This window comes from Balaenoptera physalus (genome assembly GCF_965194825.1).
Source record: "Balaenoptera physalus genome assembly, chromosome: X".
In the NCBI taxonomy this organism is placed as follows: domain Eukaryota; kingdom Metazoa; phylum Chordata; class Mammalia; order Artiodactyla; family Balaenopteridae; genus Balaenoptera; species Balaenoptera physalus.
Genome location: NC_138903.1, coordinates 72,429,259 through 72,435,258, shown reverse-complemented (window position 1 = coordinate 72,435,258; position 6,000 = coordinate 72,429,259).

The following is a 6,000-nucleotide window of genomic DNA, read 5'->3' as shown; positions in this document are numbered from 1 at the left end:
CATTTAATGTACCTCAATTGCTCCATCAGACCACCACTATCATTTGGTGCACTGAAACATAAATTTTAATAGTGTTTTTCTGTTGTCCCAAGAGGGAGGTAAAGTGTTATTAGGGAAAGAAATTTTGATTGAGAATTCTGCAACTGAATCTGCTACTGACCAGCAGTATGATCTGAAGTAACTTAACATCTCCAGGCCTTAATTGCCTTTTCTGTAAATTTGAGATAATAAAACCTTGTGTCCTTGAGGGAAGGATTCAGAATGAATTTATCTTTTGGGGTTTCTTCCATTCTGAAGAGTAATGATTCTAAATAATTCTTGGTAATGGGACATTGATACCACACTTTGAAGAATACTGTTAACATATCAATTTAAAAATAATCTCCATTAAGAAAGGAATGTAAGGAATGTAACCTTATGAATTTAACCACTAGCAGGAGGAATCTCATAACAACTCTGATCACTTTTTTGGCTTCGAATTGGAAAGAATGTGTTTGGGGGAAAAATAATATAGAGACCATAATAAAATAATTGAAACCACATATTTATGTATCATACTAGATTACACAAAAGAAACAGAGACTCTTGTTTAAATAACATTGATAGGAAAACCTACCCAGTCTCCCTATCTAATCATTGACTTAATTGAATTCAATGTATATTTATTGAATCCCTATTATGTGAGGCACTATATAACTTACAGAAGGGAATGTTTCATTAACACTTCCATCTAGGGGATTATGGTTTAGTGGAAGGAGACAGACGCTTAGCATATAAAGAATAAAAGGCAGACTAGAATAAGTGCAAGTCAGTATTAAAAAGTGTGATGTCACCAAGATGGCAAAGTAGGAGACCCCAGCCTCTATTCCACTGCAAAGATCAACAATTAGACAGCTATCCATGAACATAACCAGCTCTGTAAGAGCACAGGTGTCCATTTAAGAAACTTCAGCAACACAGTGGAACAAAAAAAAATCTGAGAATAAATGCACAAAAAGGGAAGATGTATATATGTCCATGCCATTCACTTTGTTATAAAGCAGAAACTAACACACCATTGTAAAGCAATTATATTCCAATAAAGATGTTTTAAAAAACACCATTACATAACAAATAAAAATAAAAATAGCATGTACAGTATGGTTAAAAAAAAAAAAAAGGGAAGATGGAACGGCTTCATTTTGCCTGCATCACTTCATCTCCCAGGCCAGCATGTCTCAGCACCTAGGGGGAACTCCTCAGCTAGAAAGAATTACCCTCACTGAGAAAAGGAGAGTGGGGTGAGTGTCTAGCTTTGCCCACCTTTTAGAGCACAACACGAAGGACCCACTCTGGTTCACCCCACCCAGAGAATGGCAAATCTGTGACTTACAGATATGAACAAGGAAGAATAGCAGAGACTACCAGTAGTAGCCATGCAGTGGGAGCAAGCATGGTTTCCAGTTGCTTGTTCTGCAGAAGACTCCAGCAATTGTCACCACTGAAGTAAGCAAAGACCAGCACAGCCACCATGGATCCACTGCAGATTTTACTGGGTTTTTTTTGTTTGTTTGTTTGTTTTTATTCAAGAACTACTCCTGACCACAGACACCAGCATCCTGAGTCCCTTCCCACTCCCTTTCCTTTCACCTCTGCTGGAGCACATGATCCATGCAGGCAGCATCTGAAGATGCGTGAGTGCAAATCACCAGCCTAGACCCCCCTCGACTGACCTCTACAAACAAGAGTTCACTTGGGGATAACCCCTCCAGCTGTGCACATACATGCTGCTGTCTTAACTCTCATCATCAGCCCCTACTGCCATGTGCTATGCCAGTGGTGAGACCTTATAACTATGGAAGTGCATGCTGACAGCCAAACTACTTACCAGCTGCTTGTGGGCCTGGATTTGGCCTATCTCCTGTCATTGGCCAATACCACTGGGTGAACCTACAGATATCGTCCCCAACTGTTCACTTTAGACTGACAATAGCTCCCTCATGCAAGTGCATTCCCTAGATAGCAACCACAGAATCACAAGCAAATTTAAGTTTCTGATATGACTTCCCCAACAGCCCTTGTGATCAACAGTCTTCCCTGTTTCCTAGGGCCTGTATGCCTTATATGCTTCTTAAATATGACCCCTGTGGAGCTTATCAAACTCCTCTCTTTTGGCTTTTATTGACCATCCCAGCCTAGGCAGGAAACCACAATGTACTCCACCTATGGAACTTAATAAACATATGAAGCCCAGGTCCCATATTTCTCTGTCTACATTCTGCCTTGACCTTCTTATGTAATCCAACAAGGCATGCTATGTATTTCCTCCAGGACCTGTGAGTAACAAATTTCTCTATTTCCATTTTTTTTGTAGTCTATTGTTGAACCATGGCTCACTGTACAACATTCTGTGCTCTACTGAACAAATGTTAATTTAGCAAAGTCATAACACACCCACAGCTGAGAGTCTGAACACCACTGGTCTCAGCCACTAATGCTGCATGCATTGGTGCCTTGCCATTGGACCAGGAGGTGACTCTGAGGACACCAACAGCCCTAGTCACCATTATGGAACCTTATAGAACTTACCAAGAACCACACAGTTGGAAATGCTATGGACTACAGTGGCCTTGCTGATGAGACATTATGTTGCCTCCCAGACCTATAGCCACTATATGTCCCTACACTTGGCTCCATTTACTACTAGACATGGGGTCATAGGGTGCTCCAGCATACCTCCATCAACAGATCTTTCCTACTGAAGTCTGTCCATAAAGTCTGGAAGAGGTGATTGCTGCTTCAAATATGCAGATACCTACACAAAGCCACTGGGGTCACAAAGTATCCAAAAAAAGACATGACACCACCAGGAACAAAAGTAAACATCCAGTAACTGACTGCAAAGAAATAGAACTACAAGAGTTGTGCAACAAATAATTCAAAATAATTATTCTAAAGAGGTTCAAGCACCTATAATAGATAAACACTTTAACAAAATTATAAAAACAGTAGAAGAATACAATTAGGAGCCCCAAAAAAGATAGAAAACATAAAAAAAGAAACTTAGAATGGAAGAGTATAATGATTGAGCTGAAGAGTTTAACAAAGAGATTAAATAGCAGCCTGTAACATCAGAAGAAAGAATCAGTGGGCACAACGACAGACCATTTAAAGTTATAGAGACAAAGGAACAACAACAACAACAAAAGAGTGAAAAAGAATGAATAATGCCTATGGCTTACTTTAAGAGAAAAATCTACATATTATTGGAGTCCCAGAAGAAGAAGAAAGGATAAAGGGACAGAAAGATTATTTAAGAAAAAGTGACTGAGAACTTCTCAATGTGGGGAGAAATTTGGACACCTGAGTTCATGAAGCTAAGAGGTCACAACACAATTTTAATCCAAAACAATATTCTCCAGGACACACTATAATACACATGTCTAATATCAAAGACAAAGATAAAATTTCGAATGCAGCATGAGAAAAAAGAATTGTATTATACAAGGGAATTCCCATAAGTCTATCAGTGGATTTCTCAACAAAAACTTTTCAGGTCAGGAGAAAGTGGGGTGGTATAGTGAAATGCTGAAAGAAAAAAGCCCTGCCAATCATGAACACTTTGCCCACCAAAGTTGTCCTTCAGAAATGAGATAAAGACTTCCTCAAAGAAAAGCCGAGGGAGTTCATCACCACTATATTTGCCTCACAAGAAATGCTGAAATGAGCTATTTTATAAAACCTTAAAATACCTCACATAGAGCACTCGTGAGAAAGAAGGACAAAGATGGTGGTACCACAATCCTTGATTTCAAATTAGAGTAATCAAAATAGTATGGTATTGGCATAAAAACAGACACATAGATCAATGCAACATAATAGAGACCCCAGAAATAAATCCATCCATATTTGATCAATTAATTTACAATAAAGGAGCCAACAGTACATGATGGGGACAAGGCAGTCTCTTCAATAAATGGTGTTGGGAGAAATGGATAGCCACCCACAAAAGAATTAAATTGGACCACTATCTTACACCTTACACAAAAACTAACTGAAAAAGGATCAAAGCTTTGAACATAAGACCTGAAACCATAAAAAATAATCCTAGAAGAAAACATTGGTGGTAAACTCCTTCAAATCCATATTGCCAATGATTTTTAGATTTGACACCAAACGCAAAAATTAGCAACTGGGGCTACATCAAACTAAAATTCTTCTGCACAGAAAAGGAAAGCATCAACAAAATGAAAAGGTAAATCAACAGAATGAGAGAAAATATTTGCAAATCGTATATTTGATAAGGGGTTAATATCCAAAATATATGTCACTCATACAACTCAACAGATAAAAGCAAAATAATTCTATTAAAATATAGGCAGAGGATCGGAATAGACATTTTTTAAAGAAAACATATAGATGGCCAACAGGTACATGAAAAGATGTTCAGCATCAATAATCATAGGGAAATGTAAATTGGAACCACAATGAGATATCACTTCACACCTGTTAGAGTGGCTATCATCAAAAAGACAAGAGATACAAAGGGTTGGGAAGGATGTGGAGAAAAGGGAAAACTTGTGAGCTGTTGGTAGGAAAGTAAATTGGTGCTTCCACTATGGAAAACAGTTCCTCACAAAATTAAATACAGAACTACGATATGATCCAGCAATTCCATTTCTGTGTGTTTATGTGAAGAAATGAAAAAGTTAACTTGAAAAGATATGTGTGCCCTCATGTTCATTGAAGCATCATTTACAATAGCAAATATAATGGAAACAGTGTAAATGTCCACTGATGGATGGGTGGATAAAGAAAATTATGTTTGTATATGCACATATATATATATATACTGAAATATTATTCATCTATAAAAATGAAATCTTGTCATTCAAAACAACATAGTTAGATCTGAATGGACCTTAAAGGCATTATGCTAAGTGAAATAAATCAGCCAGAGAAAGACAAATTCCATATGATCTCACTTACATGTAAAATTAAACAAAACAAAACAACCAAGCTCATAGATACAGAGAACAGGTTGGGGTAGCCATAGACAGAGCATGGGGCTGGGTTAAATCAGTAAAATGATTAAAAAAATACAAACTTCCAGTTATAAAATAAATAAATCATGGGTATGTAATATACAGCATGGTGACCACAGTTAATAATACTGTATTGTATATTTGAAAGTTACCAAGAGAGTAAATCTTGAAAATTCATATTACAAGAAAAAAATCTGTAACTAGGTATGATGATGGATGTTAACTAGACTTATTGTGATGATCATTTGCAATATATAAAAATATCAAATCATTATGTTGTACACCTAAGCTTAATATATAAATTTAAAAAATGCTGAAGAGTCTTTCAAGCTGAAACAAAAGGATACTAACTAGTAACATGAAGACATATATGAAAGTATAAAACACAATTATAAAAGTAAGAATATAGTCAGATTCAAAATATTTTAATACTGTAATAAGAGGACATGTTAACCACTTAACTCTAATTTAAAGGTTAAGGGACAAAAAGTATGAAAAATATCTACAGATACGGTAATTTGTTAACAGATACACAACTAAAAAGTGGCAAATTGCAACATCAAAAGTATACAAAAGAGAATAAGTGGGTAGAGTTTTAGTATGTGATCAAAATTAACTTACACATTTAAAAAAGAATGTTGTATTTTTAAAGTTTCAAGTAAACCTCTGGGTAATTACAAAACAAAGTGGTCAAATTTATAAATAACTTTATACAGTATACTATAAATAAATTGGCAGTTATAAGATAAATAAGTACTAGGGATGTAATGTACACAGGATTAGTATAATTAACACTGCTGAATGTTATATATAAAAGTTGTTAAGATAGTAAATCTTAAGAGTTCTTATCACAAGGAAAAATTATTTCTTTTTTTTTTTAGTTTAAATCTACATGAGACAATGGATATTCACTAAACTTATAGTGGTAATCATTTCATGATATATGTATGTCAAATCATGTTGTACACTTTAAACT